Here is a 13,745-nt window from a genome sequence, read left to right as displayed (position 1 = left end):
TGCTTCATGCCTTAAAATGCTTGAATGTAACTCGACACCCTTGCCTCATTTATTATACGCGGTTCTATGAATATGCAAATGAGCCCCGCCTCCACTCACTCACACCAGGGGCACGTTTAAGCTCAAGTTGAACAACATGTTTCCTAAAGGTGTGTAACGGGTTTTGAGCTTTTGTTTGGTGGGTGTGTCAAAAAAGTCAGCCCAATCATCAGCAACATAGCCTATATATAAACCACGCGGTATTAAAGTCGTTTGCAAATGTGTAGCCGGTATACGCAACAATTGAAGATAGATGACATGTTTGTCGTAAGAGTTTTATACCGATTGAACGCAGCTCAGAGATCCACTCGTTGACGATCACACGTTGATCTGATTGGTTACAAGGTTTGTGAGGTCAGAAACACCAGCGATTTCAAACCATGTTTTTGAGACTGTACTCAGCGAATACTCATCAGCAATGATGTTGACTTATGAATTAATTAATTTAATAAAACATATTAAAAACACAACAGACATAAGCAACATTAAAAGCTGATAATCAAAATCCAATCAGGTTAACGTGTGGATCTCTGAGCTGCTGTGAGTGAGTGGAGGCGGGGCTCATTTGCATATTTATAGAACCGCGTTTACTAAATGAGGCAAAGGTGTCGAGTTACATTCAAGATATTTTAAGGCATGAAGATTTTTTTTCAAGGAAAAAAAAAGTTTAAATATGTAATTTTGCTGATCAAAGATGAGTTTTAAATGGGTGGTATAATGCCCTTTCACAAGATGTAAAATAAGTCTCTGATGTCCCCAGAGTGTGTGTGTGAAATTTTAGCCCCAGATATTTTTATATATCATGTTAAAATTGTCATTTTTTGAGGGTGAGCAAAAATGCACCGTTTTTGTGTCTGTCCCTTTAAATGCAAATGAGCTGCTGCTCCCGGCACAGGGGGCGGAGCATAAGAGCTCCTGTCCTTTTACCTCACACACACACACACACACACACACGCACGCACACTGAACATTTCAATGTTTATGTTCAAAACGGAGTCAGACAATGATGGAGAGAGAGACTCAAGAAGAAGTGACGAAATGTAGCAGCAACAGGACATTTCTGAATGGTTAGTTGATGAATTTATGTAGTTTATGTGTAGTTATCTTCTAGTCATTGATTAGCATATTCTGTCTTGATAATCTATAAATCGTGTTCCGGGGGCGGGGTTTATGTAAATTCTAGGGTTGGTGATGTCACTAACTGTTTGTTGTAGTCCTTTTCTTTAAAAGCAAATATCTTCCTTTGCTTTGAACTTTGAGCGTTGTAACTTTGCAGATGTTGTTTATGATCAAACAGCAACATTACACACTAACTACAGCTAGACAACACAACATTACACACTAACTACAGCTAGACAACACAACATTACACACTAACTACAGCTAGAAAAGTCAAATCATAATCAACCAGCCCTTTAAGGTATAAGGTTATTGGGGGAATTTCAGTGGTGTTTTAGTTAATAAATACTATATTATCTGTAACTTTGGCATGGATTTTAGCGTACGCACGTTATAGTGTTTTGTAAGAGAGCTTTGGCCTGTTTGAACCCACAGTGACAAATGTGAAGGAGAACCGAACCGTGTGCAAATATAGAGCAGATTCCTGTGTTTCAGGCACATTGAGTTCCTCTGCTGACCACCCTCCGTTTCTTGAACTGCTCTGAAGTAACAGACTGATCCTAAACACACACACACACACACACACACTCACTGGCGTGCTCATAAAGCAGCACATTCACTGGAAATGCCGTGTAAGTGAGAACTTCTCCTCACCGGGTCAGCGGCTTCCATCAGTCCTCACTGAGCGTTCATGGGAAATCTGCTTAATGTGTTAATAAGTGCTTTTCTAAAAATACCCCGCCGGCTGACAGAACCAATGATTCATGCATATTACACTGCCAGTGTGAATCTGAACTGGCGGGTCGCAGGTCTGTTCTGATGCCTCATAAAAACTATACAAACATGCAATATCACATACGGTTGTGTCTTTGATTCAAATTATTGTTTGATCCTGTTCCAAAAATCTGAATATGTTATTGCATGCTTGATCATCTAAATTGGTTAAATATTTCAGCGTTTATATATACAGTCAAACCAAAATGTATTCAGACACCTTTATCATTTCTCACATTATCAGAGTTTATTCACTATCGTTTAGAAAATGGTAATAAAATATGACAAGAACTCAGTTGATATTTGACTGGTTTTGTCCATCCTTCTGTTAGACTGTCTCACACATGAGTTATGTTGAATATCTGTCAGCTGGTAAATTTAACTACACATTTAGATAATACCAGTTTAGCTCAACCAGTCACCAAGCAATGCTTCATCTTGTTCAGTTTGTGGAGTAAAAAGAGCATTAGCAATTAAAGAAAAAGCACTTCAGCAAAACAAAGTGTCTGAATAATTTTTGGTCCCAAATTTTTCTGGTAGTCACTGTATGAAGCATTTTTGGATATAATATGTCACAGTTTACTTTATTGTGTGTGTGTGTGTGTGTGTGTGTGTGTGTGTGTGTGTGTGTGTGTGTGTGTGTGTGTGTGTGTGTGTGTGTGTGTGTGTGTGTGTGTGTGTGTGTGTGTGTGTGTGTGTGTGTGTGTGTGTGTGTGTGTGTGTGTGTGTGTGTGCGTGTGTGCGTGCGTGTGTTATTCGCATATCTCTCGAACCGTTAGTCCGATGGATTTCAAACTTGACAGGTGTCTTGCTACGGAGTAAGTGCAGTGCCAAGTTTGATTGGATTTGATTGTTTGGATTAGAAATGCAAAAGATATTGGTAAAAGAAGCACACGATGTTTAGAGGGTTGTGGTTTAAAAATAAACATTCTGACATAAACAGTCTGTCAGATAAACATTAAGTCAGCAACACTGCACAAATAAAAATGTCACTGAACTTTTGCTGTGTAATTGTAAACAATGAGCACTCAAACACAACCAATCCAACAATTCGCCTTTGGCTAAGCCACGCCCTAGAATGTAGATTGACCAATCACAGCGCAGCCAAGAACGAGCTCCACAGAGGGTCCGACACTTTTTCACAGCGCTCCATTGACTTTAACACCGGCGTCTCATATTTTTGGTCTCGGCAGGCTATTACCGTCGTAGTTTTATCAAAAATATGGTTGAACGTTGTGCCTGGGGCGTTTGTAACACAGATACGCGTTTCCCAGAGAGGTTGGAGGGGGGTGTCCATTTTTTCCCTTCCCAAAACCGAAGTCAAATCCTGACAAGTGTCGTCTTTGGATTAAACTGTGTGGACGTTCTCAGTCAGCGAAACCCCTCAAGATCAACAACACACTTTTGTGCTCTTAAGATACATTTAGCTTTTAACCTTACTGTGAAGTTACACTAGTTAGACAGTTTTAGGTTATGATTTCGGTTCTCTAGTCTAATTGTTGATACGCTAGCACACGCTGCTAATAAATACAACTATACTGGCGTAGTCCGTTTGCTTTGTAATAACGATTATAGAAGTGTATAGAGACCTACCCAGCTTTGCATGAACAGTGTTGCTCTTGATATTGTGAGTCCCAGCCTCCGTCTCCATTAGGATATGCGGTGGTTCATGTTTTGACTGTGACCGTTATGATTTTGCCTGTATTTGGATCTTGTTGTTGCTTGCGTTTCACCGTATGTCTTGAATATCGCCTTCGAACGCACACTGAGCCCCTTTTGCCTACTTCTATCGGACACTTTATTTGCTGCTTTATAAAAGTTTGATAAAAGGTCAGCAGGAAGAGCCGTCACAGCATAAGCCATGTTGATACCAAACCAGAGCCCCGATGAAGTTGACGGACGTAGCAACAGTAACTAAGGGGGGCGGGGCTTAGCCAAAGGTGGATTACTAAAAACTGATTTTTGCACTAGTGTTTTTAATGATAATAAAGGTTATATGTATTTGAGACCACAGAATCAGTGAAGAGCTTCATGCATCTGCATCTCCTGAACGAGGATCGCCGCTGAACACGGGCTTCTGTGCGTCACGCGCTGGTTTCTGCCTTGGAAACGCGTGACATTTCACAGGAGGGTCTGATTGTGTCCGCCGGTCTCCAGGATCAGCAAAGGTCTTTGTGCTTGGGAATGTTCTCCGGTCTGACGGATGAAAGAAGGCTCTCATTGGGAAAGCTGAAAGGTGAAGGATCTGCCTTTCACCGCCCTCCTATAATTACCTCAATAACCTCCCGCAGACTGAGCAATGACTTCAGACGGATTGATTCCTGGAAACACATTCCCACTCTGTGCTGTGGATACACCTGGAATCTTCTGTTTTCATTTTAAATGGTTTACTTATTAATTCCATTCAATGGAATGATCGTAATTTGGATCCAGAAGAATATGATCCTGCGGTTACACTTTATGTAAAGAACGGGTATTGTTCAAAATTCATGTATAATTTTGTTGAAAGGTTTTAATCCACTTCAAATGTTGACTAGCTACTGTACATTACCATAATGGACCCTTAAAGTGATACTGTAACATTCAAAATTGTATTATTTTACGATTGGATCCCAATTATGACAGAAAATCAATGAATAAGCAATCATTTAGGATTGTAACATGATCAAGACGTTTGCGTATCCCTTAAAGGGGTGGTTGATTCTGATTTGACGTTTCTAACTGTAGTTAGTGTGTAATGTTGCTGTTTGATCATAAACAACATCTGCAAAGTTACAACGCTCAAAGTTCAAAGCAAAAGGGAGATATTTGTTAAATAGCCTATAGATAATTTACATAAACCCCGCCCCCGGAACACGATTTATAGATTATCAAGACAGAATATGCTAATCAATGACTAGAAGATAACTACACATAAACTACATAAATTCATCAACTAACCATTCAGAAATGTCCTGTTGCTTCTACATGTTGTCACTTCTTCTTGAGTCTCTCCATCTTTGTCAGACTCTGGTTTGAACATAAACATTGACATTTTCAGTGCATGTGTGTGTGTGAGAGGTAAAAGAACACGAGCTCTTGAAGCTCCGCCCCCTGTGCCGGGAGCAGCAGCTCATTTGCATTTAAAGGGACAGACACAAAAACGGTGTGTTTTTGCTCACCCTCAAAAAGTGACGATTTTAACATGATATACTAAAATATCTGTGGGGTATTTTAAGCTAAAACTTCACACACACACACACTCTGAAGGCTTATTTTACATCTTGTGAAAAGGGCATTATACCACCACTTTAAAATAAACTAAAAAGTGCATCATATTTTTCTTTATATCTTTTGCTATGCGCTTCACAAACGCATCTAAATATAAAGTGATGAGTTCTGCGCCACGTTTCGGAGATCAGCTGAGGAGGCGAGAGCGAAACCCAAATCCTTGTGAAAGTGATAATGAGCTTCAGAATTATTTCCTTAATGCTCTTCACACTGTTTTTTCCCTCTTTCTTTTCTTTACAGCCGGATACAGCAACACTGAAATTACGAGCCGCCATGACTCATCAGTTTTCGCCTCTGGATGAAAGTCACCAAATGAGAAGCTGTTGGAACTCAAAAGGTCATTGGCATAATAATAATATTTCCCGAAGGCATTATATTTGTTACTTTAACTCAACACCCGCCTGAGAAGAATGCAAGCCTCAGTGAATTATGACGATTGGTATTCTTATGAGCTTGGAAGTGATTTTCACCGGAAAAAAATGACCACATCAGATAATTTAATGTTTCTTTCATTCTTCCTAAAATGACAGTCAGGATTTGTTTAGTTGTTGGTGCAAATCTGTGTTATTATCCCAGACAGCCACATAGTGCCGGCCCAGATCTGTGTGTTAGACTGTCTCACACATGAGTTATGTTGAATAATTTTTGGTCCCAAATTCGTATAAATGTTACTGGTAGTCACTGTATGAAGCATTTTTGGGCATAATATGTCACAGTTTACTTTATTTTGCTCTCCTCACTTACATAAATGAACTATATAGAGTCCTGCACACACTAGTAAATAAATATAAAACATCTGTATGCGTGCCGGGCCAACACCATGTTGCTGTCTGGGATAGAAAATTAAAACCACCAATTACAATCATAAAGGCCTTCAAATGGAGTTTGTGCACATGTGAACATATAGTCTAGTTCAGTGGTTAAACAAGGTTAGTTTAAGGGGACATGCATCTTTACATGACAACGATGTACTAAAACTGATTTTTTTTCTTTTTTTTTTCTGTATTATTATATGACAGGCCAGTAGTTAGCGATGTCACTTTATAAAGAAATATTAAACACCTATAGACTGAACATGTGATGAAACGCATAAAAAGTGCATTAAAGGGGTCATGACATGTTTTTTTTTATTTATTATTATGTCCCCTTAGGTGCAATTATAGTATTACTATAGTTTTTTTTACAAAAACTTTTCAAATGTAGTGATTTGTGACCTTTTCCCTGTTTCTCATCCTCTGATTCACACAGTCTGTTTTGGGGGTGTTTCCCCTTTAAGAGTTCAGTGTTAACGCCCACTGTTATGATTGGCTAACGTCAGTGCCTATGCAGCAATTATTAACGCCCCCAGCCAGAACATTTGCGGATTCGGCGTATTTAAAAAGTAGTTTAAAGTTTTAAATACATTACTTACAGTTTGCGTCGTCGTTGTTGAGCCCAGAATAGTCGGCACGGACTTATCTTCGAGCAACAGTTTTCTGGCAAAGCCAGCATCATTTTGGGATTTGTTCTCAAAACAGTCATCCTTCAAATGTACAGAACACACGCTTAAATTAACACTGCCGTGACTGAGACGTCCTCAAAAAATAAAGTGCATCCATTTTTCCCTGACGACTGGATCTTTCTGCAGCGTATTCACAGATGTTGTTTGTCCACAGCCAGGAACAGCACATCTGCGGCATCGTCATTTCCCTGTACACAGACCCACTCGCTGTCCGTCCACTGAACACTTGTGAGGCGCGACAATGATACGAAATGAGCGTAGTTGTCTTGCGCTTAAAGCGTAGTTGTCTTGCGCTTAAAGCGTAGTTGTCTTGCGCTTTAAGCGTAGTTGTCTTGTGCTGGAGGCGGTCATATGCAAACGCTGGTACGTCACTTCGTACCGTGACGTCACTTCTTACCATGGATCCAGAACGAGCTGTATTTAGAGCTTGATTAAATAAATGATTCGTTTATAATGGGGAGGACGTCTTAAGCTATGAAACTTGCAGGACGTTTTAATGACACAAAGACCTCTTATATACCGAAAGATCAAGGCAAATTTGGTTTCTCATGTCATGACCCCTTTAAATGCAGGAGTCGCAGAAGTGAAGACTAAAAGATCTCGAAACTCAACTCCAATATAAAAACACTGTGTGTGTCCTTCACACACATGCCCTGACTCCTCAAAAATGACAAATAAACCTCTCTACCTCTTTGTATTTAAAGAAAATAAAACCCTCAAATGAACTTTTCCCACACTTCTAACACTTTTAACACAAAGTCAGTCTCAATAATCACACTATTCCTTCAACATTATAGCACTGGATTTTCACACACACTCTTGCTTTTGTCTTTACTGCATTTCCTCATAATTCCACATTTTAAAGGCTCTCATTAACCAGTACCACATGTCTTCACTGACTAACCAACCCATATTAATTAACCCATTAATTATGGAAGGCATATTCTGCCAAAATTAAATAAATAAATGAAATGATCAAAATTAAAACTAAAACCAGATTAACTATTTAATTACAGAAAACTGTACGCAAAGTGTGTGAATCACCAAAAGAGGGAAAAAGAAAGATATAGGGTATTTTAGTTAGTTGCCAAAGCAACATTTCTCTTTTTTTTAAGTTTTTTTTTTAAGTTTAAATTTTTTCAACTAACATTTTTATTTTAGGTTTTAGCAATTTTTTTCTTTTTGCCATTTTTATTCATATTTTTTTTATATATTTCTATATAGCTTTAACTTATTTTTGATTTTGGTTTTATTTTAAGCAATTTTTGTACTTCAACTTTAACTTAATTTATTTTAACCAAGGCAACATTTCACTTTTTTTTTTTTTTAATTCCCCAATATTTTGTATTTATTTCAATAATCAAAACCGTTTAAAATTATTTTACCTTTAGTTAACTACAACACTGTTTGTTTTATAAGTATTACAATTTAGTCAATATAGGGTACATTTAAACGTCAACGATGTACTTAAAACACACATCGCACATCAATCCTGTTCACACAGATCAGCGAAAACGACTGAAAACGTTGTTTTATTCAGGCCAGTAGATGACGATGTCAGTTTGTCCACAAATCTGCATTTTTGTAGTTTACACGGAGACGATAGCGGTATCGTTTTCAAAAACTTGCAAAAGTTTGCGTTTTTAGTCCCTCAACGGCCAAAACGCATAAAAAGTTTTACGTATTAGTGGAAAACGGTGTTGTATAAACGGCCCCAGACTGTCAAACTGAGCAGGAATGATCATAATTATGTGCAAACAAGAGCATTTACCATCAGTCATGCTTTATTTGCTGTGTTTTAGCTCCTTCTGTATATATGTCCCACATGCCAACTAACAGCTTCTTAATGTCTCCAGTTTTACAAAACCAATCCGATTTCATTCAGTTTCATCAAAATGATTTACTCACTAACAATCCAAACCTGAAGTAACATTAAACACAAAAGGAGAACTTCTAAAACAGCTTTTCTTTTCCTTCAATGACAACAAAACAACATGAGGATTAGTACAACATGATTTCATCACATCAGAATAACCAGAGAGCGTTGTAAAGCATTAATGGCCTTTAACCAGCAGTGAGTTTCCTTGAGCTCGAGCAGGTCGAGTTGAGTTGACAGATTCCTGCAGCCTTAGTCACCATGTAAACATCAGGGTTAATGAATGGCTCTTTCATAGGTCTGGTATAAAGGCCTTTAATAACCTGACGTGTGTGTCGGCTGTTTTTAACCTCGTCCTCTCATCCAATCTCAGCTTTCTGTCGCTCAACACCACCGTGTGACGCAGGAACTTCAACCTCTGGACACAAAATACATCCAGAAGACACGCCAACCTGGAGGAGAATCAACTCGTCTGGCCTGAGATCAGAGAAACGTACATGTTACAATAAAAACAAAGGGTCAGTTTAGAGAAAGACGTGTTGAATCTGCCAACCCGATCTCGATCTCACGGCCATTCGTACCAATTTACAAGATGGCTAATTCGTACGATTTTTGCTAAATCATATATATTTTACGAGTTTCAAATGAATTTGTACGGATGACCTACCCCTGACCCCGCCCCTAAACCTAACCATCACGCGGGTTTAGAGAAATAGTAGGAATTGGTCGTGAGATAGCGTTGTCTCACCAGGAAATGTGGCCATTTTAATGCGATTCATATGAAAATTTACGATTTGTATTAAAAAAGTATGCATGATGCTCCATCTTTAACTCTACGAATAAACTAATTGACGAATTCAACTATGAATTTGCAACAAATCAAATATGTAGGCCTAGGTATATAAGTTTATTGAATAGGATAAACCCCTTGAGATGAACCATCTCGGTTTCGAGGGGGTCCCAATTTACAACACAATACAGAACAAGGGACAAATCAAAACACATTACAATAAAATAATAAGAAAATACCACATATGAATAAAATGTACATGTTTCACTAGTATAAAACTATTCATTATTTTAATCGTGTATAATAAATGATTAATGTACAGTATATATTCAATAAATAGAAATAAAACATGTTAAAAATATGATAAAATAAATAAATCACTGAATACTAGTGAATTCTTAGATGTATTATAATAATGACAGCAATGATCAATCAAAGCAAAATTTGAATGTTTGAATGTTTCAAAATTAAGAACATTTGATTTGGATTTCAGTTTGACAGCAGACAGGAACTACAGTAGATCTGAAATTTGAATTTAAATTAAATTAAGTTGTAATGAATTGGAATGCATAGAAATTCATATATAAGCACAATAGGTGTAATTTTTAAAAACAAACTTAGAATTTTGACTTGAGAAAAAAAATTAAACAGTAAATTGAAAAATTGAAAAACAAATCAATTTAAAAACTAATAATAAAAAATCACTTGCTAAAAAACATTAAAATATTTAATTATCTGAAGGTAAATATTTAAAGTCAAAGAGGTTTGGCTGACAAAAGCGTTGGATATTCGTTGACTTAATTCCCATAAATCATCTACCGTGTTGAATTTCTGTGAATTGCTATTTAGTAAATTCCTTTTCCTGTCATTCCACTTCCACTTCCTGTGTGTTGTAACCAATTCAATTCAAATTCACAAATTAAATTTGGTCAATTTGATAAAAAATTCACCATAAAAACGTCTTTGCTCGAGTGGCTTATAAGGACATGGTGATGGGGGAAAATATGAGTTGCATTGGAGGAAAAAAAATATGAGATGCATTGGAGGAAAAAAAATATGAGATGCATTGGAGAAAAAAAAATATGAGTTGCATTGGAGGAAAAAAAATATGAGTTGCATTGGAGAAAAAAAAATATGAGATGCATTGGAGGAAAAAAATATGAGATGCATTGGAGAAAAAAAATATGAGATGCATTGGAGAAAAAAAATATGAGATGCATTGGAGAAAAAAAATATGAGATGCATTGGAGGAAAAAAATATGAGTTGCATTGGAGGAAAAAAAATATGAGATGCATTGGAGAAAAAAAATATGAGTTGCATTAGAGGAAAAAAAATATGAGATGCATTGGAGGAAAAAAAATGCATTGGAGGAAAAAAATATGAGATGCATTGGAGAAAAAAAATATGAGATGCATTGGAGAAAAAAAAATGCATTGGAGGAAAAAAATATGAGTTGCATTGGAGAAAAAAAATATGAGATGCATTGGAGAAAAAAAATATGAGTTGCATTAGAGGAAAAAAAATATGAGATGCATTGGAGAAAAAAAATATGAGATACATTGGAGGAAAGAAAAATATGAGATGCATTGGAGGAGGAAAATATTTCAAGAATATTTGAGAAACGTTGCATTCGCTCGCAAAACCTTTGCGTTCACTCGAGAAACGTTGCGCTCACTCGCAAAGAGCTCAAAAAGTTTTGTGAGAGAACGTAAAGTTTCTCTGGGAAACGCAAAAGCAGTGACTTGTTATGCATATTTTCCTCCACCACATGTGCTATTGTTGGCTCCATGCTTATCTGCTGATTATATGAACAGTTCAAATGTATTTCTCTAAGACATACTCAGTTTTCCAAAAGCAATACGTTTAGCTCCATATTTGTGTTGGCCTTCCATCGCAGTGCTTTATAAACATAGTGCAGTCCTGAGCTTCTGAAGCAGGAGGTCTGAGGTAAACAGGCATGTCTTGTGTTCGGCAGGAGAAATGTTATCCATGAAGCCTTCGGGATGTTTAATAACACTGCCTTTCCAATTTTAGGCCAACTCTGAGGTAATAAAATCTGTCCAAGGGGACCGAAAACCACAGACCAAATACCAGCATGCCTGGAGGGTACGAAATGATGACAAAATAGATACAATTTCCTGGTGTACCAATAAACACTCAAGTACAACTGGAAAAGTGCTCAGGAAAGAAATGAGATCTGATATATACGGTCGACTGGGCCGAGCGAGAAAACAACTTCCCAAACGAGTCCCTGCTCAACACACGCCGATAATGCCACCGATTTACTCAGCGGCACTAAAGATTATGAACATACACACACACATGCACACACACACACACACACACATGCACACACACACACACACACACACACACACACACACACACACAGAAAAACAGCGAGAGAGACTTGATGTTTGAAGGTTTATAGGCCTTACAGAAAGAGATAGATCCATTAATGATATATTTCATATTAATATTCATAATAAAAATAATAAATAATGCTTCCCAAACTGGGGTTTGTAATTTTTTTAAGAATTCTGTTTATAAAAAGCTAATAAGTAAATAAATAAATCATAAAAATACATCAATTAAAACCCTTTTTTTATACCCCCCTCCCCCCACCACACAAACACACCCACACACAAGTGTAATTAGCTAATTTATTTAATAATTTAAAAATATATTAATAATAAATAAAAATATCTAGGGTTTCACAAACTGGGGTTCGTAACTTGATGAGAAGATAATAATTAATGAAGATACTAAAATTCAAATACATCAATTAAAATTTAACAATAAATAAAAAAACATTTATTGACTTAATAAAAAGTGTAAAAAGCCTTTAAGTATTAAGGTTTATAGGTGCACATTTTTATAAATTTGTAATTAGACATTTTTCACCATTTTCATAAATATTGATAGTAATATTAATAATTAAAACAATTTCCAGTGTTTCACAAATTGGGATTCGCTAGCTAAAAATGAAATAAATCATAAAAATGTAAAATTAAAATACATAAATGTAAAAATTATTATTATTTTAAATAAAATGAACAAAAAGAAATCTAACAACACACTTATGGTACTAAAAAGATGATTAAATCTCAATGAGTTCTTGCGGTCGATATTTAGGGTCAAATGGGTTTGACAGAAAATGTCCTGAGTAAAAAGAAAAGGGAACAGGCCTCATCAGGGGCCGAGTATCCGCTGACCGATGCATTTCTGGCAGGAAAAACAGACATTTAATTGGACGCAAATATGCCTTTTCTTGGCTAGACTTGCAGGAGCTTCAAATCTGTGATTAAAAGCATTTTCCAGGGTTTTTGCACTTCAGTGTGACTCACATCCCTCTCCGACTTCCAGTCGCTGTCCAAGAACTTGCAAGGCGCTTTAAGTGAACATTTCTGCTGGGTCACATGACTCTCTCTCTCTCTCTCTCTCTCTCTCTCTCTCTCTCTCATTGAACGCATGTTGGGGCTGAAGCGTAATTCTCCACTCACTGTGACCCCGTGACCTCAGGCGGATTGTAGGATTCGGGATAATCAGCTTTGCTCCTCACTCAACTGCGGGTTTAATAAGCCTATTGATTTCAGGAGCCATCGATCCACCCGTCAATCCGAGGCCGTGACTGATAACAGGGATTTCCTTTGTCTGAGAACCACTGGCTGTTGTTAAGCACAACTACAGTAAACGACGGGAGCGGGACACACATGTGAATATCATCAAGGGCCGTTGTGTCAGATTTGTCGCCGGATTGAACAATTGCTTGTGCAAGAATGAAGAGGCCAAAGTGCAAAGCCACTGAAATATTGTGTTGTATAAACCACTACAGATTCATATGTACAATTTACTTTACAGCAGGAGCGACAGTCAATATTCTGCTATGGATTTGCGTATAAATGATACACAATAAAAGCACTGACTTATGGTTTTGATAAAAGGTCATTAAGAAACATCTAAATGCATTTGATTTGAACCTCATGACAATTAATGATGGGTATTTTCCAAAACATCTTCATAAAGTTACTGGCAAACACACCAAAACTGTGGAAATGGTTTTAATTCTGGTTTTATAATTGGTTTTATATGCATCATTGTCTCAATTGTATATTTTCTATTATATTCTTATATAGAAAATTGATTTTAAGTTTATTGCAAAATATGCATATATATATACAATCATTTAAGAATTTTAAGAGTGTAGAGAGATCGACTTGATTACGTAATTCCAGTGCTTCATGGGAGTGGGCGGGGCTAAAGCGATGTGTTGACTCTGATTGGTGTAATCTTCTGTATAGAATCATGGGTAATGTGGTTTTTCACCAGGAACTACACTATTATAATTTTAAAAAATAAGCTGAAATAATGTGGC

General features: G+C 37.0%; 1 long non-coding RNA gene across 1 annotated transcript; it reads left to right on the top strand.

Moving 5' to 3' along the window:
• Positions 1-986: 986 nt before the first annotated feature.
• Positions 987-9,113, top strand: LOC307011048. The gene is made up of 3 exons (XR_013800346.1): positions 987-1,106; positions 5,443-5,539; positions 8,953-9,113. It is a non-coding gene; the product is annotated as an uncharacterized lncRNA (long non-coding RNA).
• Positions 9,114-13,745: the final 4,632 nt, after the last annotated feature.

This window comes from Phoxinus phoxinus (genome assembly GCF_949152265.1).
Source record: "Phoxinus phoxinus genome assembly, chromosome: 14".
Classification (NCBI taxonomy): domain Eukaryota; kingdom Metazoa; phylum Chordata; class Actinopteri; order Cypriniformes; family Leuciscidae; genus Phoxinus; species Phoxinus phoxinus.
Note: the sequence above shows the minus strand (reverse complement) of the source record. Positions and strands in the feature narration are given on the sequence as shown.